Source organism: Gavia stellata, chromosome 5 (assembly GCF_030936135.1).
Source record: "Gavia stellata isolate bGavSte3 chromosome 5, bGavSte3.hap2, whole genome shotgun sequence".
NCBI classification, from domain to species: Eukaryota; Metazoa; Chordata; class Aves; order Gaviiformes; family Gaviidae; genus Gavia; species Gavia stellata.
In genome coordinates, this window is record NC_082598.1 from 52,476,124 (window position 1) to 52,503,906 (window position 27,783).

At 37.3% G+C, this 27,783-nt stretch overlaps 1 protein-coding gene across 2 annotated transcripts in view; it reads left to right on the top strand.

Annotated features, from left to right (window-relative positions):
• GRID2 (glutamate ionotropic receptor delta type subunit 2) overlaps positions 1-27,783 on the top strand; it is a 734,268-nt gene that overhangs the window by 334,208 nt on the left and 372,277 nt on the right. The gene's annotated exons all lie outside the window — the stretch shown is intronic.

Sequence of the window (27,783 nt, forward strand, 5' to 3'; positions counted from 1 at the left end):
TTGTAAATTGGAAGTCATCTTCAGTGAATTATAGTTGTCTTTACCTATGAAGGTACATAAAGATTTGTTTAGCCTAAAATAAACTGGGGGTCATCCTTGAGATCTGCCATTCATTCAGGGAAATGGCAGATTCTACCATCTATAAAATTGACAGTAGATACAGAACAAGATCTAACTAGTGGAAACCACTGCTACTTCCAGCTTATCATTACTAGCTTTCAACTTTGCATATTTAAATACAAATTTAAATGACATCTCTTCATATAGAAAGAACAGACTTAAGAATGCTATGATAAAAGAGCGATGTTGAGTGGCCCGGAACCCCATGTAACAAGAGTAAACAAGGGATCCTGCTACTTCAGGAAATTTGAGAATATTGGACAAGGAAGAGGAGAAACCCATGTGGAGCCCTGGGACACTGTTTTTCCCTGGCCTGTGGTGCACAAAATTGTTGATAAGTTGCAGGAGAAATACTAAACAGAGACCTGGGCCTCTTACCATGTGTTGGGCGTCTTAGAGTGTCTTAGTGGTGGGAGAGGATTCCAAAAGTCTCTGGAACAGATGCAGGCAGTCAGGCTCTCAGAGGGAGTTTTCTGGGAAGGTGGAATTCAGACAATGGCTTAGGGGTAAATAATTTAATGTTTAAGTTCTGTGACCATCAAGTTGGTGGCATGACTAACTTCCAGCATCAAATGTCTTTGGTAAATGATTAAACAGCAAAACAAAGAGGCAAGTGTATTTTGCTGGTATGTGTTTCGAGATTTGAATAATTCAATAATCTTGACATGAAAAATAAAAATACACAGTTTGTATGTCTCACACAAGTTTGGAAACTCTGATGTGCGGCAGCTTTCAAAAGAAGCATGTTAGAAATTGAGAAGCTTGTTTAAAGCTTAGGCTGCCAACTGAATCTGCAGTAGGCAGGAATTTCAAAGGGACAGATTGTTTTGCAAAGGATCCTGCTGCTGCTTGTTTTCTGGGATGGAAATAACCAAGACTCGATTTCCTCCCCCCCCCCCCGATATTTTTGAGCTTCTGATGGAAACAGAAAATGCGAAGGAGTACAGAATTATGTATTCTTTTAGGGTAATAGGACCTATATACATAGTAAGAAAGAATATGCACATGATAGATGTAAACAAATGATGTTATACGTGAGCCTACAACATCAGGGCTTTTTCTTTTTCTTAGCACCCAGAAATGAATTGTCACAAGCACTAAAAAGTGGCTTGTGTTCAAAGGCAACTGTGTATAGTGAGATATATGTACTTCATGCTGCACAGTAGGTATAGAATCATAGTATGATTTAGGTTGGAAAAGACCTTTAAGGTCATCGAGTCCGAACTTAGATATGTTGAATAAATAAAGTACATAAATAGAGACACTCTCCAGCTCCATGGAGTTCAGTTTGGGTATTTCCCAGCTCTGAAACCCTTGCTCTGTCACACTTAGCCGACTATCAGCAGGTGTCTTTGCTAAGATTCCCCCTTCTCCCTGCCAGAGCTGTGCCCTTCTCCTGAAAACACAACCTTTCGCTCTTCAATGAACACACATGAGCCCAGAGGATAGTAATAGATTCATCAGCCTGTCCTCGCCTGAAGGATCACAGCTAACCTGATTCAGCACAAATATTTGCTAAGTTAATTAGACGACTTCTTTAATCTCAGAGTAGTTCGAAGTGAGGTTTGGGTTGATTCTTGTAATATTTAAATGGATGAACGGGTTCTTGCTTCTTTTTTACAGTTTCTAGTTTTGTCATTGTGAAGCCATCTGGTAAAAAACTGACTTTTCATTCAATTATTCACTTATTTTATATGATTCTCTTACAGATTTATGTATGGACTGTGCTATATTTCTGGAATGACTAAGTAGCTTTGTCTACTTGAGCCCATGTAGGGTGAATCCCATGGAGCATCTTGTAGTAAACAAATATTTATTGAAAATTGTTCATAAATCTTTCACAGTTTCTGTTTTATTTTGGTAGCATCTTCACCGAGCTGGTCAATAACAGAGTCCATCATTTCTCTTGTAATTCCTCACCTCTTTAGGAAGATACAATGTTGTCAAAATCACAAAAGAACATGCTTCAACTTATATCGCCCCCAGTGTAGCAGGTTAGAAAATTGAGATCTCTTTCAAAATGGTTTTCAGATCATCTCCTTAAAGTTTTTTTACAGTTTACACTTTCAGACATTTTTATATCTGTGTAACTGAAAGTGGAACATGTGTTTTCCTGTCTCCTTGGAGACCTTGAAATTGAGATGGTGTATGTTTTAACCTGTAACATAAGCAAACTTTAAAAAAAAAAAAATAATCTGTCTCTACTCTGCTGATAGCTCATAAGCCTACTGTAGAAATCAATTCTGTAACAGTCTGACAAATGGAAGACTTAGGAGATTTTTCTCCTCACCTTTTAATTTTTTTATTCTTATAGAAATATTATTAAGTTTGTTTACTAGGGGTGGGTTGATTCAGATACAAGCAGAACTTTAGGAATAACTAAATTTATGAGAGAATGATGCTGTTACCAGAAAAAGTCAACTCCATATCTTCTACAGCTCAGTGTTTTTCCACCTCCTCTGCGTATTCCCCCACCTCACCCAACTTCTTTGTGGGGGGAAAAAAGCGTGTCTGAGTCCAGAGTTCTGCCTTGCTCATAGCTGCATTAGTTCACAGCCCACTTAAAGTGTTAGTAATGTTTGAAGGCTGACTTACATTTTTCATACACGTGGCTTAACACTGAACACTTTTTTTCTCTCTTTAATCAACGTCCTGAATTGCTCCAAAGTAAAAGACAAATGTAATTGTCCTGTAAGCGTTTCTGAGCAGACCAGAGCAAAAAATGATCTTTGTATGTGATCAAAGTTTTGGATCAAGTCTTTTGTCATTCAGCTCTTATTTAAAGGTACAGACCTATTTCAAATAAAGTATTTCATGCCTCCTTAAACATGTGTACTATCTTCCCCCCTCCTGCTCCACCATTTTGTCTGTTTTGAGGTGAATTTCTTGTCTGGAGGGTTAATTCATTTAAATAATAAGTTGCTGACACTGTGCAAGATGGGAGACCCCCCCATCAGACAAGGAGTAGTCTTTCTGGAGTTATGACAGTACTCCACTTTGTTTTCACATTCATGCAAAATTATGTCATTGCTTCGATGTAATTGTAAAAAAAATATTTTTTCTTCAAAAGCTGTTTCAAAAGGAGTTTATTAAATGGATGGTAAGTACTTCTATTTTTCCTTAGTTGGGATTTTTTTTTAAAATATCCTGTCTGCTAAGTATCATCATATTGCCATTACTGTTAAGATTTCATTGCTTCCTTTATTTTGAGAAGAAGACACGCCAAGCCTTTTTGTAATTAGTCTGGACAAAAGTTGACTTATAACGAACTAGAGTTATTCTCTCCTAAACAACAGTCAGACTTTAATTGATTGGCAAATTTCTCCATTCCCTTCCTCTGCCACTTTGGGCCTTAATGAGGACAAAAGATACAGACTCTTGAGCAAGAATTTGTTCTCTCTTCTGATGTTTCATTTCTAGAATATTGCAAAGATTGAAAAGCTCTGTTAAGAGGTAATCTGAGTCAATATTAGTATAATAACCATCAGTAAGATTGTCAAGGAAGACTTGGAATTTATGACTGAGTACTGAATACATTGCCTTATTTCTTAAACAGAAACAGCAATAATATCAACGATACGCTGTATAGTCCACCATCTGAGATATATATGTACACACACATATTTTGTATATATTAAAAAATATTTTTCTTGGCAAATGGTAGGTGCTATATGTCTCCGTTTACCAGCATATTCAGGCCAATGAATATATGGTTTCTCACTTGAGAAAATATATCCAGAAATTTTAGACATTTGTAATCATAACCAAGAGAGAAAGATTGAAGGCCATATTGGAAATACTATAATTTTCTCTTCTTATTTTAGAAGTAGAAACACCTGATATAGGCAATTTTCCAAGTGCTGAGAGAAATGTCATATTTTATCATTTAACAGAATTTGTTGATGATCCGTATCTTCCAGTTCTCTTTTGAAAATCCACCTCCTCGTGCTGTACAAGTAGAATATACATAGAGGCCTCTATCAGTGGAAAAGTGATTGATTCCAGTCTGTACTGACTGATTATTTAACCTGTATAAAAATAACCAGAATACATGTCTGTCTTTTTCTACAGTATTCTCAGCTTGCAACATGAATTAATATTGTATTTGGATAATCACAGAGCTGGGAATCAGCTTCCATTGCAACCTTTGGCAGATCAGCTCACCAGCACTAGTGTGAATGCGGTCACTTTGCCATTCTCTTTCTGGCAATCTGTGCGTGACAGTGCATGATACTACCTGAGGAACTTGCTTTTTAAAAACCTATTATGTTTGCAAGATTCTTGGTGAAGTATTATTGGACACTAAAAATTTACTTCTGGAATAAAGGTCAAAATTCTTTTTATGATATTACTGTATTACCTGAAATAACTTACTATATGTTAGAAATAGAGTGAAAGTCATTTTGATCCATAAAAATTAATGATTAGTTGTGATTTTTATTCTTTCAAAACCAATTATGCAGATTGAAAAGCTAGATTTGAATCAACTGTTAGATGTGTCTTCTGTAAAATATGGGCAAATCCGCTGAAATTACCAGACTTACACCAAATAAGTATAAATTATATAAGTATTCATGCTGCTTTTAATAGTCATTTGTTATTTATAAAGGAAAGTAATATTTTCAGGGAAGATTGTTGTATGTAGTGTTTGTGTTAATCAACACTGTGTTGCTGAAAATCATAACCAAGAAAACTCTCCAAACCAAATGATAGTTTAAAAGGCGGGCATTGGTTTATTGCAGCGCTGGGTGCATGGGGGATTTTTTTCTCCTAGCATGCACACCCGGTTGAAATCATGACAAGTATTTAAACAGTTAACAAAGTTAGTTACACCTACTGGTCCCACCCCCTAACTAACTATCGGTTAGTACCGTTCTTACTTCAAGATACAGTTCTCTTTTAATTCACTACACGTGCCCAGAGAGTAGGGGGCTTATTCGGGTTGGGGGCTTTTCTAGCTGAGAGGTGTGGTTTTTAACATTATAATGAGGTAGGTCAGCCTTAGGACACCCATTTGAGGCATTTCACTTTGTTGTTTGGTATGTAAACAATACCAAGTCTCAAGGTTGTGTATCGGTTGTTTTCAGGAGACCTTTAACATTTCATTCTCCCAGAAGCTCCTCCAGGATGCTATATCTCAGTACACTGTTTATCTCAAGGTAAACAACGTCAACATAACCCAAAATAACCAGACATGCAGCCAGCCCATTTCCAGGAAAACTAATGCATATTTAAATTCATCTGATGCAATAGCTTCTTAACTTACCTGTACAAAGTTTGCAGAAAGGGGTCTGTTCTTTGTATACTAACTAAATTGTTTAAGTCTTTGGTATCAACTGTACACTTCCATTATTAACAGGATTTCTAATGTGGTAATATGAAACCCTGAGTTCTTAATTTCACTTTCCTCTAAATTTCCGTAAGTTCTTACTTAACAGTGGGTCTTGATTTGAAAAGGCAAATGAGTAAAAGTAATGTACAGACATGGTAACTTATTAGTGCCTTCAGAGTTAAGTCACCCTTCAAGCTGCAGCTTGTCATTTAGAGGTATGTTCTAATATGAGTATGGAAATTGTCTAGCATAAACCGGCAATAATATATCAGTGTTTTCCTGCAAAATACAATGTCATTTTTTACTTAAGCATGTCCAGTGTCTGCTGTAAATAGCTAAGATTGTGATGAGGAACTGGGGATGAAGGAGTGAAGTTGAGCCTGGGAAGTAGGTGAGGGTGGGGGAAGGTGGTTTAATTTTTGTCTTTTTCTCATCATCCCAATCTATTTTCATTGGCAATATGTTAAATTACTTTTCCCCCTGCTAAGTGTGGTTTGTCCGTGATGGTAATTGGTAGATGATCTTCCTGTCCTTATCTCAACCCATGAGCTTTTTCATCTTATTTTCTCCTGCTGCCCTGTTGAGGAGGGGGAGTGAGAGAGTGGGTGGGTGGGTAGCTGGCCAAGGTCAACCCATCACATACAAAGAAAATTAAGATCTAACATCAATTCTGAAACAGATTTAACTCCATAGTAAGCCCAGCAAACAGATCTTCTACAGAGGGCAACAACATTTGATCTCAAAACAGTTGTTCCACCAGTATATTTGCTAAAGTTCCTCACAGGAGGTGAAGGAACAGGAGTCAGTATTCAAACTACCCAAGCTTGTCTTTTTCAGTTCTTTACATTCTGTCACTAAATTGACAAGAATAAATTGTCTTTCAAATTACAAAGTCCGTTTAAACCATAGGCTACATTAAGATAATACTTTTGGTAATTACATTAATTCAGCAGTTTACCAAAATGAAAACATCCTCTTAATTCATCCACTCTTTATTATGACTGTAACTAGTAACAAATTAATTGTTTACTTGCCCATCAAAACATTTTTCATTGTCTACAGCATTACATGTATGTGATACTTTTCCTATACAATAGCTAACATTGTTCCATTTTTATAGTTATTTTAGCAATTTGAGCTGAAATGGAATATACTGGAAATATCAAGTTTTGTCTCTAAGCAGTTACGAGTTTTGAGAGATCGTTCACCTGTAAGTGCATGTGGCATGGGAATACTGAACCTAATTCTCCATGTGTATAAGCATTTTCCAGTTTTGTAAGTTTGACCAAATAAAAGCTACCATCTTCAATACTAATCAGCATGGTCAAGCAATTAAAATTTAGCAGTGAGAAATGCCAGTTCAGAACAATAATTAAACTGAAGTTTTCTGTCTCAATTGGTAGCAGTTTATGGACTTATGCTGCTCTTGAAACAGTTTGGTTGATATTAGCTTTTGGATTTATGAAATGCTGAGACACAGATGTGCTCCTTTTTTCTCATATTCAGGAGAATAAATGGCTTGCTTGCAATTTACCTTTTAACTGCCAGCTTCTGAATAGTGTCTGTCTTTTTTTTTTTTTTTTTTTTTAATTTCCTTTTTTTAGTCCTACATGTGCCTGAAACATTTTTTTCCTGTCTGTGGGTTTACAGGGCTGATGTCCGACTGATGTCACTTTTTGTGATCCTGGCATGACTATGGACTGGATTCCTAAAGTGAAAATGAATTCAATCCTTCATGTGTTATAAAAGCAGCTGAGTTGTGTACAGTCTGCTTACTGGTTTCATATATTTTGTCAGCCACGGGAAAGTTCTGGTACAAATAGTCTAGCTGGCAACATTTCTCTTCCCCTGAACTTGGTGTTGCTTGTTATGTTTTATTTTCCAGTTGGTGTGTTTTAGACAGGGTAAAGATACTCTTGGTTATTATTCCATCTGCATGGCTAGGTCTATGTACATAAACAGTAACAATACTAATAGTGTGAAATCCCAAAAAAGTTCATGATCTTTCAGGATCAGCTAGCAAATAATGCTTGCTTACATCTACCATGAGCAGGCTATAAGTGCATACAAAGGCAAACTACATCTTGGGTGCCTGAGACCTTTTCCTCCTTTCTGAAGCTGATTAAAAGATGTAAATGCATGCATACATACATAATAAGCACCCGTGTGGTCGGACTGCCAGAAACAAACACATTTATCACCATTGCTAGGGACTTGTTGTGTCGTGCAAATGTGTCATCTAAGTCTGATACAGTGGCAGCCCTGTGACAGATTTAACAAGATTAGATGACCTCCAAAAAAAGCTTTGTAAAGCATTACAGATAATGCTATGCAAATTGACAAGCAGCACAGAAAAAAGCTTAATAATTACTCCTTCTCCCTTTTAGAACATTTTTCTCTTTTGGAGGTCAAGGCAGGTTAATTTATAGAGTCCAAAAGTGTCTGTTACACGGACTATGGTCATTTTTCAGCAAATGAAGGAAAAAACCGAAACAGTTTAAATTAGGAAAAGTGATCAGTGCAGATTATGTTAACAGGTCTTCTCTGAGCCTCAAAGGTCAGGGAATTTCAGTTTACAATTGGACAAGGGCCAGCAGAACCAGCACTCAGAGTTAATTTAACCCTGCTCAGTTAGAAAATTATTTAAAAGGACCAAAAAATCCCCAACAAGCCATTGAAAAGTAATTGCTCCAGCAGTGATACACTTCTATGTTGAAGGATTTCTTCTGGATAAACTCAGTGACATCTAATTTATGGGTCATAGTTCCCATACCCCTGTCTCATGAATGCTTTCCGGCAGCACAACTTTTCTTGTCAGAGCACTTCATCCTATTGAGGTGTTTGCAGAATTGTGCCCATTGGGTTGAACTTGGATCAAATATTAAAACTTTACTGAAAAATCTCACCCCTTTCCTTGGTCCTACAGACAACGAAGTCATTAACTTTGGGTGTTTTCATTCATCCTGCCAGCTTCAAATAATTAGTTATATGCAACTTTCAACATTTTTTAGGGAACTGCCTTTAATCATCCACCATAATCTTAAGAGGACCTATACTACAGCAACTACAGCCTGTGTAGATGGACTTGAGCTTGTTTGGTAATTGGTTATACTTCACGAGATCAGTGTGAATTGTAAATCCAATGCAGAACATGGAAAATAGAAGTGTTTTTTAAAAAAAAAAAAAATAAGACATAGGACGGTTGCATTGCACAGTGGACAAAACAGTGAGGAGCTGGGTGCTATTGAGTTTTCAATTTGGATGGGCATTTTGCTTTCAAATCCCATCTTCTGATCATCCCTACCCACCTCCTAGAGTAAACTTGGAGCACCCTGATTAGATTTCTTTCAAGTGAGTTTCAGCTGGCAGATCTAGCCCATTGACTGCAGATCCACAGGCCCAGCACAGCTCCAAGTTAACCCACGCCAGAAACATGGCAAGTATGGACACTGTCAACTGTGTCAGTCCTCAGGTTGGCACTTGCTGGGCCTTGCTGCTAGCTAACGTGGCTATTCTCTGAGATAGCTCAGGAGCCGGAAACTGTGCTGTGAAAGAGGTGCCTGTGTGGCTAAGCTGCCTTTCTTAGCAAGAGCTTATTAGCATTATTGCATTGGCCATCTGTAAGGCTTTCCAGGATCAGTCCTTACCCTGGAATGTATGTAGTAGTCACCACGCTGTGAGTGTGTCAGATCGTGGCTTTCTAGACCATGACTAACAATGTAGGGCAGATGAACATGTAAATTTCTAAATGTGTGAGGCAGAAGATTTCTCATGAACCTGAAAGACAGTTGATAGCCAGCTCAGATTTAAATTTAGTAGTGGTTTGGGACAAAATTATCTTATGACATTTTGAGAACTTCTCTTGAAGTCTCCTTGGAAAATGAGACACTGATGTCTCAGTCATTGGGGCAGTTTTGAGAAATGCTTGAGTGAAAGTAGAATGGGCAATAGAGATGTTGGTAAATAAAAAGAGAGCTACTGGTGCGTTTTATGTAAGACTCTCGATGCAGATTTATGGCAGGCAAAAGTACTTGTAATATAATGTAGGTGAATGACTGGTTTAAAATATTAAATTCTGTTAACCTTCATGTAATGTTTGACACAGTTCTGAAATCCATTTCGCAGGTTTTTCATTAAAGATAAACAGCCCAGGGACAGAACTACTTTCCCAACTTCACCATTGTAATAAGAGGTAAAAAAACACCCAAACAAAAAAGTCTTGGTCCTTCTGGGAAAGTGAAGAATTTGGTCAAAGGTCTGAAGAAGTAGTGTGAGTTGACAACATCAGTATGGATCTGACTCTGGGTTCTGACTGTGGGGCAGAAAGAGGACCTAATATTACGTAAGAGCTGGTTGTCATGGGTTTTTTCGGGTTAGTGCAGCTTGGTATATAACTTTTTTTTCATAATTCAAATCAAAGCTCAGTTCCCAGACTGTTGACGTTTTCCTGTTATTAATCATAGCCAAACTTTGGAGTCACTAGCATACCATGATGAATGAGTAACGGGTCAATGGAAGGTAGCAGAGCCCTAGCTGATACTGGGACATCTGCTCTAGACAGATGTCACAAGGATGCTGCAGAAACATGTAGCTCAAGCAGAGAATGGGAGAAGGTAAAGGAGCAAGGGGAAGCATGGTGTTTCATGTCATACAAAAAGACAGTCTCAAAATAAGATAGGGCCTCCTCATTTTTTGCTCTAAGGCTCCAACCCTAGCCACTTGGCTTTTTTGCTTAATTGCTGTTGGGTTTTATTTGTGTGCTTTGGTTGTTTTTTAACACAAGTTCTGAATGGTAAAGGAGGGTAAAGAACTGTCTGTAAACCACTACGGTGTTTTTCGTTTTGCGCTGTTCTGTATGCTCCAATATCATCCATTACATCATTTGGAAATCTAGGGATAAGGAGCTGTTTACAAGTCAGTGCAGAAGTTTCAGCATTCAGTGTGTATCAGTATTAATGATTAACGGTTGGAAATCTAATCATTTGGTTAGACAGGTCTCTTCAGTATAATACCTTGGACTTCTGCCAACTAAACACATGTAATTCATTGATCAAGTGGCCTCAGCCCTGTCTTCAATTTTGCCTTTTTCTCTTCCTGTTGGCTCACCATGGATGTTTAGAGAATTTTTGCTTCAGTCAAACTGATTATCTTGGTAGGGTAAAAAATTAATTTTAGACAACAAAGAAAAACATCTCTACTCACAGGAGTATTATAAATGGTGAGAAATTGTTTTTCAAGGCAAATGATGGATTATGGAACAACAGAAGAAAAACTTGGAAGATGAGAACAATCACAAGACCATCAGGTTGAGAAAACCAAGAAAGCCTTGAAAAGTATTATTCTTTCCTCTATTCAAGGTGGTATATTGTTGTGTTCATTTGTTGCCTTGTTAATTATCAATCATGATTTTAATTTTTTCTGCATTGGATTGTTCTTGTATTATAGAAGAATGCATCTTGTGGTTCTAGGCCACTACCGCCAAGATGTGTATATCATTGCTTGTGTGAAAGTAAAAATAAACAAATAGCACATTAGAAAATATAAGCTGATTGATGCAAGAATCAATTTTAAAAAAAAAAACAGCCAACCCTCCTCTATCTACAACACTGCATGGGTCACTAAATGCATTGTGGTTTTATTTACTGTGTTATAAAGCATCAGTTATTGGTCACTGCCAGAGGCAACCTGTTGCATTACTTCATTCAATAGACAATCTTTTGTCACAAATCCTCTGTTTCTTTGCAATCGATAGAATGGCAGGACTGCCTTCTGTTTCTGAGTTTTTCATGTTCTGTAACAGAATGACTAATTTGTAAATGTGCATTCTAGTCATGTTAAGGAAACTGGTAATTTAAAAATTGGTCTTTTCCTCACCTCTGTAAATATAAGAAGAAAACACTGATAGAATTAATTTAGGGCTAAAATTCAGATAATCTTCTGATGTCTGAAATTTCAGTGCTCTCAGAAAATAAAATACTTTTCAGTTCATGAACCCTAGCAAGCCTTGCAACTGTTTACTTCTCCCCATCCCCTTTTATTCCCTTGATTAGATATCAATTTATAGGAATTTCAGCAAAAAGACTACCCAAGGGAAATTAGTCCGTGAAGTCCATTTGAACACTGTAGAGTTCAAATACCCTTTCTACTGAGCAAACAAGAAGAGGAGTAATGAATATTAAACAAGTCTGTCCTCATTACAGCGTAACACCTGAGAGCGTGTAGCTATAATCCACAAGACGTTGGCTTTGTAGATCTGTGGCTTTTTCAAACATGAAAGGGTCAGGTTCTCCAGCACATGTGAATGATCATTACTATATACTGACTCTTCTAGATTTATTTTCATGTAAGCTAAATGTTATGATTTTTCTTTCACATATAATAGCCATCATTTCAAACAAAAGATCCTCCTCAGTCTTGGTTTTGAAAAGAAAATTTACTGTTATCACACAATTCAGGTCCAGGTATTAACTATAGTCTCCCAATAGCTGTAGTTTATAGTAAGATATCCTCCGGAATAGAATTAACCTAAATTATCTCAACTATCTGTTATTTGGCCCAGTTACATGTCCAGAATCCTGTAAATAATAGCCAAGAACTTACTTAACTTGCACACAAGTACATTTTGTGCACAAAACATAGTTACTTATTGGTATAACAAATATTTACGTTGTGCATCTTCTTGCCAAATGATGCGGATATTTAAAGTTTATATAGGTTTAAAAAAAATCCAAAGCAATTAGACAAATTCAAGGACGAAACAATCCCTGAAGGACCATTGGCTAGGGGACATGAACTCTGGTCTTAGCCGACAGTAGTTGAGGGTTGGGTAAATATGCTAGTGGGGTGTTTACTTTCTAATTATCCTGTGTCCTGGGCTTTGTTTGGATCTTATTTCCAAATGATAATGTCAGACTATGTTTCAAGTCAGGCAAGGTGTGCCCCAGTTTATACCAAAAAAATCCATGTAGGAAATCTGTTTCAGTATGATATAATGCATTATCTAAAATACCAGACACTTGGATATGATTCCTGATTGCCTAATATGCTCATGAAATAATAAGATTCCATTTGTACTTTCAAGGAAAAAGTATTTCAGATTCAGTTGATAAATTTAATGTATATATTGATAAGTAACTCCTGTGATACTGTCATTTTTTTAAATAAAAAACCCAAAGATTCTGCAGTTCATTCTCTGCCTTCACAAGTAACACTGGGATTTCGAAACTTTTAGAAAATATATTTTATATATCGTGTCAGACACCAAACTCTTCCTTGTTACTGCTTTTAGGAATGTATAGTTCAGTAGTGAAAGGTGAACGAAGCTTTTGAGCATGGTGCTGGCATTTCTAAAGAATATTGCTGGTAAAGTAATTAAGAGCTGCGTAAATACATGAAGCATCAACATTAATGTTTGACAGCACAACATAAATCTTCATAGTTACATTTGATTCATTGTAACTGGGAAGCAGATCATTACAAGATACAGCTTTTCTGGCACTGGTTTTTTTTTCCCTTGTGAATCCGGAGTAGTGTCACATAAAATTACACAACGAATTCTTCCTACATGTTTACAGACTGTAAGGTTTGTCATGATTGACACACATTTAAGTGCATGCTGGCAATTATTTGTCAGAGTTGCTTTGAACAGCAAGTCCAGCTTGATAGTATTCTCCAAGTGCTGCAGACCATGTGAGAAAACATTTATCTCAGACCTAAAGTTTGTTATATTTTGTAAGTCAGTGCTATACAAATACAGAAGGAAAAATAAAACCAGAAAAAATCCAAAATTCCCCAGGCTTTTGTAGTTTGATGCATAAACTGATGTATAGTGAAGTTGAGGGCATGTGTACAGTTCAGTTGTTAGCATATGGACAGCTAGACCCTTTGACTTTATTCTGCACATTAAATAATCATGTTCATGAGCTAATTTCAAACAGATGTGTTTGTAGCATAAAGTGTACATGACTTGGAAAATACGGCCATAAAAGTCTGAAATGCCTGTTTCCAAGACTGCAGTGAAATGGTTTGTATTAGTAACTGTTGAAAGCAGGCTGTTCTCGACACAAATTCATTGAAATGTTTTGCAGTCAGAAGATAATTTTGCATTTTTACTGGCTTCATTAAACATCATGTTCAACTGGGAATCATAAATATTTTCCAGATCAATAGTTCTACTCTCTTTGCAACACAGACTCTCTCTGTTTGGTGTTAAGTCCTTACAATTTTGAATAAGAAACTTGCCTTAACGCTGATAAATATTTTTTAGGAAATATTTCTAGTATGGAAGCTGATTAGACTGGTTAATAGAGGTATTATTATTTTGATATATTAAATTGTGATAGATACTTGGACTATGCTCTTTTGACTGTCATCTGTTTTTTTTCCCTGTGGCTGTTTAAGTCCTCATCTTTCTGTTTCCTTGCATCTTCAGCGGTTGTTTGCCTGTGCAAAACCTGGTCACTCAGATGTTTGTACTCATCTGCTTCATGTCTCCATGCGCAGAAGGGAAAGAAGTGGTGTGGGAGCCACATGTTTCCAGCCTATTAGTCCTCCAGAAGGATCTAAAGCCACAAGCAATTTTAGACAGATTTTGAACATACAGGTCATATTAGGGTCCTAGCTGGGCAATTCTGGACATCCAGCTCATTTCATCATTTAAAAGGTATCCTTTGCGGTGATCTTTGTCATACTCTTCACCTTTTTGCACTCTTTTCCTTTGTTTTCTCTTCCTTCTTTTACCTTCCTTGCTGCCATGTCATTTTTGTGTAGCTGCTTTTTCTAGTTGGTATGGAGTTGTACAGATAAGGCAGTATTTTGCAGCTGTGTTTCATCTTTTGACAAGTCCATCACTTACACAGCAACTGGACCTTGCATTTTGTATCAAACTCTCCTCTGTGCCCAAGCCTCGCATGCTGCTGGGGAATGCAAGGAAACAGGTAGGCAGCTAATGATCACATCAGGTGCTGCATCTTGTCCTTGTCTCCCTTGTAACAAAGAATGCCTTTGTTGCACCAGAACTTAAACTGGCAGCACCCCAACAAAATCTCCAGCAAGGCTTTTCGCTGTGTGGTAATCTTCAACCAGCTGGGACTGGAGAGCCTGAGGAATTGAGTTATTCCCAGGCAGAGATTTCTAAAGAATATGCTTTATACTGACTTATTATGATACTATTTCTAGCAGTGGTAGATTTTAAAATACCAACGTGATAGCTCTGAAGTCTGGCCGTGTGTCTCAATGTGTAAGTAAAACTTCAATGCTCCTTCTTAGAGTTAGGTGATAAATCTTTCTGTTCACTGATAAAAATTCAAATCTCTTTTAGTGAGAAACCAAGCACTTTGAATCTAATTCATGCCTTCATCTCCGAGTACTCCGTGAGCTTATTTTAAATAAAACAGCCATAATTGTTAATAATAAGAGCTGGAAAAAAGAATATCTAGCATCAGCTGGGAATTGTGATTTATTCTGGCAGTCCTGTGCTGGATTCAAGTGAGTAATGCAGACAAGATGGGGGAACGTCTCTGGTCCCTGATCTGTTCTGCTCGCCTGACATTGACAGTCCATATATCCTTGTGTAGGTCAGACCAAACTATTATGTTAGTAATAGGGCATATGAATGTAATATAAAAACGTACTATAAAACAGAAAAGCCCAGAAATTTATTTTGCGTGGCCACTGAAGCTGTCTCCCAGGTGTAACATGGACAGTGTATTAAAATCTGCTCACAGCTGAGATGAGCAGAGATGACATGCAGCCTGGTTGTTCTCCAGGGAGACAGAGGTGAAAAACCTCAGCTTATTTTCTGTGCTCTTCTAAAATGAAATCTTGGGTACCCTTAACATCTGTGGCTAAAAAAGCATTTGTGGCTCATTGTGGGTCTTGAAAACAATAGATGCTGTATAGGCAACAATATGTAGTGGCATAATCTGAAAGTTGAAATTGTTTTTGAGAGAAAATTCATCAGCTTTTAACACTACCACTGGAAGATAAATGGCAACTGAAAATAATTTTGTCTTGCTTTTGACGTCTTAGTAATAACAATATTTTTAATGCCTTAATAATACAAAGGTAGCCGTCCTAGATCAGTATTTCATCTTGTTTAGCTAGTGCTTAGCTAGTGGGGATGAAGAGCACTGCAAGAATTTATAAGGCAAATACTGCTCTTCCTGTAACTGCAGTAAATCTAGTCCCTGTAATGTCTGATTTATTTGTCTACAGAAGATACCATATTTCAGGATGAAAAAGATGATACAAGGGCTGTGTCCTTTTGGACAATTAACAGTTTCCATAACTGGTTATACCTTGCTTTGACTATCTAAATGCCTCTATTCTAGTAAGTGAATTTGGTACTTTTGAAAACAGGTTTTTTAGTGTTGAATTGTAATGGAGTATTTTTCATTAGAAGAATAATGAAAGCAAGGATTTTTCTGTTAGTAAAAGCTGGGATTCTTTTTTTTTTTTTCCCCTTTCAACTACTGACAACCTCCTCTACTTGACAACTGGCACAATCTACACATGCAGTGCTGTAGTTCTCAGGAATTTTCTATATCATAGTCAGAGGTGTTGGGAGAGAAATATTTATCTCAGTGATGATCTTCATTGATCATGACTAGCCTGATAGCCTCATTTCTAGGTTTAGTGGTTTTTTAAGCTGGTTACAACTAATTACTCACGATTCAATACATATACAAATATGTGTAACAATGAACGCAGCTGGGAGGCTGGCAAAAAAGAAAATCACGCTGGTTATCCCTAATTTTGGAGAGTAGAGGGAAGAGCTAAGGTTACATGACTGTCCATATTAATTAATTTCTTCATTTTCAGAAGTCTGTATTTATTGACAGATAATTGTACAAGACAGAATAATGACTGGATAACCATAACTCGCTTAATGAAGTTTTGCTTTTGTCACTATCTCATTTACTCCATTTACTTATTTACTTTCTGGGAGAAAATTCCTTCTTATCATACAGGTTATAATATTACCTGAGATATATAGACCAAATATTTAGTCTAATCCCAACTGGAAACTTCTAATAGCTGGCCATACCCAATATTAGCCAGCAGTGTTCAGACATAGAAGTATATTGCAAGCCATTTCTTTGTGCAACTTGTAGTACTACTGAGCAGCAGAACTTCTAAATCTAATGCAGGTTTCATCTAAAGTAGCAGCTTTGGCTTGATACACCTTTACCAATCTGTTCAGAATAGTTTTAGAAGGGTACAGGTTTGGTGGGATTAGTCTGCTAAGATATTTTTCAATCCCTGTAGTTTTCTCTTGTTTCTTCTGTGTCTTTCTGTTGCACTTCTGTTCATCTCAAGGAAAAGGCAAAGCTCAAAACCTGACTCAAACATTTCAACAGGGCTTCAAAGGTGGCTTCAATAAATCCTAACTATCTCATGACAAATTTTAGTATTTCTGTGCATAGTCTTAATATTCAAAATGGCTCTGAGAAGGGGGAAGGATCACTAGTTTGCCAAGAGCTTTTGCCAGGAACTGATGTTTTCTCTGTAGATTTGTACACTATATGTCTAGTGGGGAAGAAGTATCATGGTGGCATAATTAAGCTGAAAAAATTAACATCAGGAAGATTTAAAATCTAGGCCCAAGGAGACCTGAAAGTTGAGGAGAAAAAAATAACCAGGCCTTATTTTCAGGTTCTGAAAGGATAACGCTTGTAGTACTTTACAAGCAAGATTGCATTGTATTTGTGCATCTGAATATAGCTTCTGTTATAAAGAAAATTTGTAATGATTAGACTGTTGTGGGCTGGATTCATTAAAGGGATTAGCTTGTGTTTGGCCATATGTGTTTATGTAGCTAGATGTGTGATATGTGTATATAAAACTATTCCCACACAGAAGACTTCGTTAGCTTTAACTTCAGATTGCGAGACAACATATCCCACCAACACAACCTGTAAGGGGGGGGGGGGAGGGGGGGAAGCTGTTCTTTCCTGTGTTCCTAACTGTACATTGTATTCATTAATTATGTTTTTTAATTACTAATTACTCTTTCCATGCCTTATGCAGAAACTTTAAATCTCTCTTCATTCCAGATGATACTGAAGCAGTTCAGACTGACACAGTTTCCAGAATATATGGTCATGATTTTTTCTGATGATGGCTGAAGCTGTTATCAATGACATGATATGTTCTTCCACATGTTGTTTTTCATAGTTTGTAAATTTACAGACTGTGTAACTTGCATACTTTTATGTGAGACAAGACTGCAAATGAAATTTGTGAAAGAAAACATCTTGAGTTGTGCTGTTTCAAAAATTCAGTGTATCATGTTGGTCTTCATTTGTTCTCAATTTGCCAGTATTTACCTCAAATTCCACTCTGCTTTTAATATGTTCTGAGGGTATGTAATCATTATTTGTGATAATGGTGACATATGGATTGTTTATTTAACATCAGTCAATGAACTGTGGGACAGCTGAGCTTGGTGGGTAGTGCCAGTGCTTTACCAGGATAATCGCTGTGGGCAGCTCTTAACGTGGTGACGCCTCAGGAGTCATTCAGTCCAGATATGACTGCCCTTTAAGGGTTCTCCCTTCCTATTCTTTTATTTCTACTTTGCTTTGCAGAACATATCCTCCTAACCTGTGGTTTGCATTCTCAGAAGCTTATCTTTGCCAGAAGAACGCGGCTGTAGCCATCTATTGAAGGATAGCTCCCTAGTGGCTTATCTAATAAAATGTTTTTTCTGGAAATGTCACATATAAATAAAGGCCAAAGATCATTCAGCATCTCTGCCAGACCCCCTCCATCATGCTACGCTTACTGTCACAAGCCATTTAGTTTCATAAGAGAGCAGCTGTGCCAAGTGTTCCTAACGAAAAATGAGTACCAGTCAAAACTACTTTGGCTTTGACTGCAAAACCTGCAGTTTGGGCCAGGGTCATAAAAAGCTTGCAAATAGGCATCAGAAGTCAGCGGCTGCCATTGCTCCCATGCTGTCTGTGGAACAGGTGGGCTTTGCCTCAGGTTACCAGTGCTCTACTTCACGTTACTCTCCTTGCATTTGCCAGTGGTCCTGTGCGGTGGTTTCCTCTGCTATTGGAAATCAGCATAAGGACTTCTGCTATGGCCACAGACTCCCTTTCTAAAACAGGGGAAGGCCATGAGGCTGCTACATCTAGGACACAGTGTTTTTTCTACTGAATGGAACAATTTCTTTTAAGGTTATTGGGTTTTGTGGAATTACGGCGTATTTATGGCAAAGTTGGCATCTTGATTTATCTTTTTATTTAAACCATGATGAAGGAATTTATTATATTGATTGAATCTAGTCAGTTTGCTTATATATTCTGTGACACATGGACGTACATGTTATCTGGGCTGGGGTAGGTAGGTGTGTTGCTTTTGGGTCCTTATTCTTACCTTCCTGGTTATACGCATACTACATGTCAAGATGGCAGACAAATAATGTGTTCTTTAGTCTAACTGTATACCTAATTTCTCTTGCTCTTTCCAAGTCTCAAATTCCTTTCTCCCCTTGATTAGTAACCATGGTGCTTGTAATGTGCAGCAATTATAGATTGGAACATACCAGCATAGAGTAATTTATGCAAAAGTAATTACTTAAATGACTCTTCATTATATTGCAATCAAATCCTAGATGCTCTGGTATAGATGTTACATATCCGTTCTCAGCAGGCTACTTAAAGTCTTTGAGTCCAATTCTGAGATGATGTAAATCAGTGCAGCCCATCTACACAGCTCCAGTGCTTTGAGAAAGGCTAGTGCAAACTGATTTACAGCTATAAAAGAAATTGAACTTAAAACCTAACACAGAAAGGTAGATCTGCGTGAGGCTAAAGCATTCTCAGAACTATAATCTCAACAGTCTAACAATGACAGCGATCATATTCTTTCTTCTCTGAACGTCCTTTGAGATAATTTTTTGCATTGTTACTTTAGCCACTGAGTTAGCCACAAAGTGGTGAGTGATGCTTATGTCAATTTAAACTGTAGCTGGTTTTTTTATTGGTTGGGGGAGGGGGGGAGCTGCTGGCTGGCTAAAGACCTTAGCAGTGTGGTAGTCTCAGTTTATCTTTCGATCCTGTTTAAGCTTTATAATAGCAAAATTGCCTTTGACTGTTCTCTCGGCAATTTTAGGCAGATCTGACAGTCGCTCATTTGGAGGACTGCATTGCAAGATGTGTAACTGAGGCTTCAAAATGTTCTAATGAAATTAGCATGTCTACTTCATGTTGCAGGGTAGTGATGAGCGTTTGTAGAGATAGTTGCTTTAATTCGAAGTATTATAATTGACTGCGCTCTGAGTAATGTGGAAACTCAACCTCATTTCCTCTGTAATTCAGAGTGAAATCTAAAAACACCCAAATCCTCTGATGATGCACAGAAAGGTTATTATCCACCATGAAGTCTTTGTGCAAGCACTATTTATGCATTTTAAGCTACGTAGCTATGTTTGCTGTGGTTTGAGTGAGTGCAAGGAAAACCTTTTTTGCTGATTCTAGTTTTCGTTATATTCAGAGATTTGCATAGAGCACATTTAGTTCAATCAAGTCTTACAGAAAGTAATTCAAGGAAAGTCTAAAAATCTCTCAGCTATGGTACTTAACGTAGTCAGCAGGAAATGCCAGTGAGAATCCATCCATCTTTCTGGTTCAACTGCTTTGTCATTAGATAAACAGCATGGCATCTGTGTTTCACAAAAGTATTTCTTCCAGCAAGAAACTGTTTCCTGCTTTGTATGAAACAGTTCAGTGCTAAATGTCTTTATTTCTTTGCAATTCCACCTCCTGCCCTCCTTTCTATTTATTAGGAGACAATGGCAAACTGATATCAATTTGTGGGTGAAGAGGTGATGCCACATGTGAAACATTTTAATGTATACTCTTGGCTGAGTTTGTTTATATTAAAACTGTTACTGCTTTGATTTCATAATTTTATTAGTCGGCTCATCTGTGGGAGATTGCTAAAACTTTATTTACATGTGAACGTGCATGTGAACTTCACTTCTAAGATATAGCCGCATCTTACTGTGTGTCTAAATAATAAAATTAAACCAGGTGTTGACTGAAACGTACTGTTCATACAAGTTTACTTTCAATTCATACTTTGAGACTACCAAAACAGAGGTAAAAATGAGAGGTTTGAAGAGATGCTTGGCTTATTTCCATTACACCTTTACATTCAGGGCTTTTTATATGTCAAATATCTTGTTTACATACAGAACAGCAATGTACAGTTTCCCATTATTGAATCTTAGAGGAATTTTTTTATGATATCAAAGGATTGGTTTGGTCAACGAGGTTTTGTTCTATGAAAACACTTTAGTTGCTAGAAAATGACCTAGTGACCTTCTGTTCATCACAGCAAGGACCTGCAGTCAGAACATGTTGTTGTGCTCTGAAAGACATTGTATAAAAATGACATCGTGCAGTGGTATGCATCTTGAACAAAACTTCAGCAACAAGTTTAATGCTGACCGGAGAGACAGTACTGTAGCACTAGCATAGCGCTACAGTTGGGATAATAACCCCAGACTTACATATTCCATTGTAAAAACATAGCTTTATATGAAGAGAAGACACTTAGTATTATTTTGCTATTATAAGTAGTTTTAGATTATCTAGTCTGCAGAGGTTTATCGAGGCTTCACTTGAATTTGGATGCAGAGGTAAGTTACCCAGAAAGGTAGGTTAACCATAAGTGGTCAATGTCATCACAAGCTTGAATTGTAAAAATCCCAGATTTTAATTCCTCAAGAAGAAAGGAAAGAATGTGCATCACGTACGTGGCATTTAAAAAGTGTTTCCCTTTTTTACAATACACAATCATACAATTTCAGACTCTACAGGGTTTTTTTAGATAAGGCATCATCCATTCATTGCTAGTTCAGGGCACATTTAGCTCATTTTACAACACTGGGAAAGACAGTACATATCTGAGGCAAATATGTCCGTTTTTCCTGCATATTTTTTCAATTTGGAGGATGTGCCTAGCTATTAAATGAATATATGATTACCCCATGTGGGACTACGTGGTCATTTTTTTAGCCTGCCAAGGGAGCAGGACCACTGAAAGAGCACAGATTTTGGTAGTCTCTAGCCTGAAGTACCTGGCAGGTTGATAGATGCAGTGAAGGCCACACCTCTGGCTTTGCTGTTGTCCTTGTGCTAGTTAAATGAAAGCTAATATGGGGTTGGTTTCCTGGCTAAAATCCTACCTTCATAGTACATTGATCAACTCAGATTGTCATACACTGAAAGGCATTAAAAAACCAGCTCTGCAACAGATGTATGTTCCCATACAAAGGTAGGTGGTGACAAGTGATGATTCAGGAAAGCGGACTTGCAGTGGCACAGTTGTTGCTCTCAGCCATTTCTTTCCTAAATATACATCAGGATATAGGCCAGAATGTCCATTTCCCTCTCCTCTCCTCTCCTCTCCTCTCCTCTCCTCTCCTCTCCTCTCCTCTCCTCTCCTCTCCTCTCCTCTCCTCTCCTCTCCTCTCCTCTCCTCTCCTCTCCATCAATTTTGCTAAAAGGAACAAATTCATTTGAAAAACAAAAACAACCTTAAAAGAGGGTATATTATTTAGGCTATTTTGAAACTGAAATAGAAATACATAAAACATTAAAATTAGTGCTTTGAAATGTGTGCCTGGGGTCAAACTTGTGGGTATTGAAAAAGCATATATTCAGCTTTAATTGGGTCCCAGCTGAGCCCAGTTGTGGAGGGGTGGAATGAGGGCAGAAAACAGTGTACTTCTGTTAAAGATGATATAAAAATATAGCAACTTCACAATCTTTGTTTTGGATATGGGCCCTCTGTTTTTATGATGATCCAAGCCTTCATTTTTCTGTGATGTTCCAGTCTAGTAAATAGGTCAGATTTCTTTAAATTCTTAATGAAATTACTGAAGCAATTTACCTTAGTCCTATTTGTATTCCTTTATGTCTCTTTCCAACTATTCAAGGGAGTGTATGGATTGGTGTTTCAGATCTGCTGTGTCACCATTAGTCCTGTTTGCTTCATGGGCACGATGAAGGTATTTAAGTCTATAATAATAACAATAATAATGCTATGTATTTAGAACCAGTGACTTTTTATTGATGGTAAAATGCACAAGTAAAAAGACCTTCTGTCCTTATGAGGAAAATCTGAGCTGAAGATTTGTTTGTGAAGTTTGTCATTTTGGTTTTTTGTCTCTAGTTTAAAATTGTTCTCTTTCTGGACTCTTTGTTTTTAATCTTGACAAGGAACAAACCATTTCTACTTGAGTAGGTATGTAATTGTATCTTGTACTGGAGCCTTCAGGAGTTTCATTTATTTACTTATGGAAAGTGTCTGTCATATTAATTTACTCAAGATCACCCTTGGCTGACAAAGGGAGGGGTAGTGGATGTTTCATTAAGTAAGCTCAAGAGTCTGTGTGGAGGATGAGAAACAGCATGAGCACCTTTATACTGTATTGTGTCAGTTGAGTGGTTGCTTTCAGAAGTCACCATGTTGAATTGGAAAAAGAAATAAATTTCCATTGTTTTTTAGAGATGAAAAGGAGAAAGGAAGAAAATTTTTCATGTTATTGTGAGCTGTCTTTAGTTAGGATAAATTTTGTGCTAAGGAACGCATATATGAGTGACGTAGTTTGGATACTTTCAACATTGGTGAGAAAGATTATCTGAAATCTGCAACTAATTAAAACCGCATAATTTAATTATTAGATTTAATTAAGGAAAATTGTATCCAGTTTTGACAACCTGCAGAACAAAGTTCTCCCAAATTACCATTTTTGTGTTTCTTTATTTCAATTCACAACTGGTAAACTGACTACAGAAATACTTTGCATTTGACATTAGAAATCAATTAAACACTACCGGTAATTTCACATTAAACAAAATATATTTGATAAACTGCCAAATTATAACGTTTAGGCCAAAGTTTACATGGATCCATTGAGTTTGACAGAGTAAGCACCTAAATTATTTTTTTGGCTCTGTTCTTGGCTTTGAAAGTTGTACAGAATTAGCATTTATTTTTATTTCTTACTTATTAAATAGGTCATGTTAAAATGCTGAGGTCTTGAAAAGGTCTTGTGAGATCAGGTTTTGTGTCATATTCATAAATACTAAATTAATCTTGAAGTGTTAGGATTTCAGCTATTATCACAGTAATATATCCTTGTCCCAGAGGACCCACAGTTGTTATGTTATAATGGTCCACTTTAGGTACCTTTCATAATCTTTGTTTCCTACAGATACGGTGTCTGCTTAGCCTTCTGCTATAGCAAGGTGAAATCTACAGAGACAGCAAGAATGAGAAAATATTTGAATGTATTTATCAACATTGACACTAATAATGCAATTCACCAAGTCATTCTCTGTAGCCCTCAGCTTCACCAGGATTACTAAGATCTGCCTTTTTTCCTGTTTTGGAATGCATGAGAAATGCACAAAGCTCTTGAGGATTTGGAGTTTCTCCAGGGATAACAATTATTTCTTGAAAATGTGATTCCGCTTATTTCACTTTTAAATGCTTCATTTCATGACTGCAGAAAGTATTACTCTAATTTGCTCCATGAAGATGTGTGTCCTATCTTCCAATGTATCAGAAAAAGATCTGATATTTCAGAGATGTTCTGTTCTTAAATAATATCAGACTTTGCAAAAAAACCTTCTTCCAGTAGAAGTCTCAGACCATAGTATTTTCTATTTTGCTGATAAACACACTTTCTGGGGCTAGGACCCTAGTAGGTAGAATGTGGCAAGGCTGTTAGTAGCTCTGGAAGAGCCAAGTAACAGTCATCTTGGCATAAGAAATAAGCTATCGAAGGGAGGGTAAAAAGGCTGGGGCTCTTTGGCTTGAAGAAGAAAATGCTGTGGTGAGGATATGGCTGAGATGAACAAAATCATAAAGTAGAACAGGGCTGCATGCACTGAAACTATGGGAAATCCATTTACAATGTAGAAGAGAAAGTACTTTTTTTCTTAGCAGTGGTATTGAACTTCTGGAATTTGTTGCCAGAGCAGAAAACGCAGACAGCCAAGAGTGGGAGGTTCACAGAGGATTAGTCAAACCTGTGGGCAGCAGGTTCATAGTAGACATCACGGGGAAGGGGTAGGGAAGCCTTTTCCATCCAACATTCCTGGGTGAGTGACTGGAATTGCCTGGGAAGGGGAAGTGGGAATGGATGGACTGCAGACACCTGCTCCCAAATAGCTTTTCCTACTGCCACAGGCAGAGAGACAGGGCAGATCGGAGTACTCAGTTTCGTGTGGGGTAGAGCGATCATTGAACAAAAGAGCAGGCCCAGTAGGATATTTCTTACACTCTTAAGTAAATCTGCATTTTAAAAAATATCCACAAAGTGTAGTAGGAGTTGCTGAATTTGAAACATAATTTGTTTGGGCTGTTTGCCTGTCTCATGGTTTTCTTTTGCCATTATCACTTTTAGCATGCTGTCTCTTTTCATACATACAGCAAGAGCAAAATCTCCAGAGGGCTTCATTCACTCTCTCACTTGTCCCCCACCGTTCATCTGTGTATGTTTACCCAGTTTTAGTCCTGTGACATAAAGGCTTATGTATCACATATACACGCATTTGAATCTTGCACAATTCCGAATCACTTCATAAATTTGTGGTAAAATCTCTGTAGTGTTATTCCAGACAAATCATAAACTCAAGAAGTGCTGCCTGCTGCCCACCCAATTGCAGAGCACTGTAACAGGTTGTGTCTTGTCCATCTAGCTATGAAATATGGCTGGACCATAGCTTTGGAGGAAAACCAAACCACATTCATTTAACGATGCCTTCCCTTATTATTGCTGTTACTGACTTCCAATATGAAATGTAGTCTTCAGTTATAAATGCAAGTGGATGTTAGCTATGGTTCTCTGGTGGTGTGATTACGGAAATAAAACTGACAAAAGCTACCCTACTCCTGCACTCCAGTTCAGTATTCACGTCCTGGGAACACACTGCAATTAGTGGGCTTTGGCTAGCTGAAAGTCTGCACTGTTTTCCTTCGACTCTGCAGGAAAGTTCAAATGAACCACATGCACCACTTTAGTAGATAAGACAAAGAATTTGGATTCTTTGTAGGTGCTTTGAGAGCTGGAGGATGGTGACTCAAGAAGCATTATCCAGTTTAGTTTGCATTGATCAGTGCTTGCAGAGTATTCATTATCTGTCATACGTATATCCAAAATCATTACTGGTGAGGGGAGAAGAACTTTAGCATGAAAGAATTAAAAAATTTCTTGCTACAAAATGAAATGTGACACACTCACAAAGGAGATAAAATCAACATCAACACCTGTTGGCAATTCCGAGATCTAGAGAGGAATTCCACATATAGAAGAAAAACAAAGAATAAGCAAATAGCTTAAAAGCTAAATTAAAGGAATGTTTCTTGAATCTTTAAGGAATACAATGTAGTTAGTAAAATACATGATCTTACAAATTATTTAGTGGATAAATGACCAGCTTACAGCTTTGCATTGGATAGCCAAGACTGCATTTGTTTATATAACTTGGTGCTGCCCATACCCCTGTCTCTGTACATTTGCCAAGAGATGGCATAGAAAGAAGAATTGTTTTACTGAGTTGTTAAGCACTGGTTTACTTAAGTTTTCTGATTCAGAACTAAAGTGAGAAGGAAGTTTTGTAGCGTATCCGTTGTGGTAGCGGGTGACTACTTTGTAGGTGTTCCCAGGATGCTAGCATAGACAGCTGTTCTCAGAGACTAGAACGCTAGACTTCTTCCTTCAAAGAGTATACAGGGATAGAGGTACACTTTATGTACTGCAGGCACACCCAAAGATTTTGCCAGGAACCTGAAAACATCACCAAGTTCATAAATAAGCATAGTATTAGTATTCCTCTGTCCACTCTAACCAGGATATTTCATGCATACTGATAATCTGTGTAAGAAACTGTTAGGCTTGTGGTACAAAGACAAATATCAGTAAGTATATGATATTTTTTTCCATATGGGATATCGCTTAAGGAGCTTAAGGAGCAGGACCCCAAATATTTATCTGTGAGCTCTAATGCTGTCACCCTGGAAATGTCATAGTCTCACCATTGCTTCTATATATTTCCCTCTTTGACACCCAAATCTCCATCAAGGATAGAATAAATTTAATATAAAGATCGCACGCTGTCATTATAACATAGTGATCTAAGTACAACTTACATAGTTTTTCTGGGGATAAGCAATATTGAGTTGGTGTAGGAATTCTGTGAAACACCCTAATCCAGTTCATCCCTGAGCCTCTCTAGAGAGATTAAAATATCCCATTACCTTTACATGCTCCCTTCCGTTAGGATTAGAGTCACATTCCTCCAATGGGAAAGAATGGTGTCATGTCATTCATGTCGACATGAGCAACAACGTGATACCCAAATAAACCAAGCAGCAAATACTCAGTGCTCTGTAAATGAGCTCTGTTTAGAAGTTTCTGTCTAAGCAAGTAAAATCCTACTTAAAATGCATTTAGAGGAAATTAAAATAGGATCTAATCCAGAGCCCACTAAAATTAATAGAAGAGTTTGTGCTTACTGCAGTTCTGTGTGGTGATGAATGCATTCAGAGAAACTGTGACCTGCTTACAGATATTTTCCTAAAGAGATTAATAATATGCATTTGCTTTGAATTATTCACCCTGACCTCAGAATGGGTAATTCTCACAGAACTGTGCATAAAAAATTATTAGTAGATCCTAAAGGCAGATTTTACTGAGACCTTTCCGGAGAGTTTTTTGAATTCATAAATCTTCCTGTAAAGATCGGCTCTTGCATACCTCCACTGACAAGCTAGAAAGCTTTGACAATAGTCAGAAAGTATTAAGGGCGTAATTGCTGATGAATGAGAAGACATTTCACTTATAATTCAAAGTATGCTTCGTACATCAGCCTGAATATTTTAACTGTTATGTAGAATTTAATAGAGAATTAAATCCCTCCTGTCAGATTCTAGAGAATCATAAAAAGAATCTGTAGAAAGTTTATCACAATTTAATCATTCATTTCTAGTATCTGTAAAACCTTTTTTGCCTCTCCACAGAGCCCTGCTGTTATATTGTAGGACTATTTCATATGGTATTCATCAGCTAAATTTCAAGTAAATGTTTGTTACTATAATACAAAATGGACTTCTATAGAAAAGTGAAATCAAGCTATACAAATAGGAACATTTCAAGTGCTTGAAAACATGGGGCTTGGTTGTTGTTTCTTTTAATGGATGAATGCCAGTAAATTTTGGCTGAATTTCTAGGCAGCATCAATCATTTTTAGAAACAATTATGTTTACCTCATAAGTAAATGACTTTGGAGAAGGACATATTA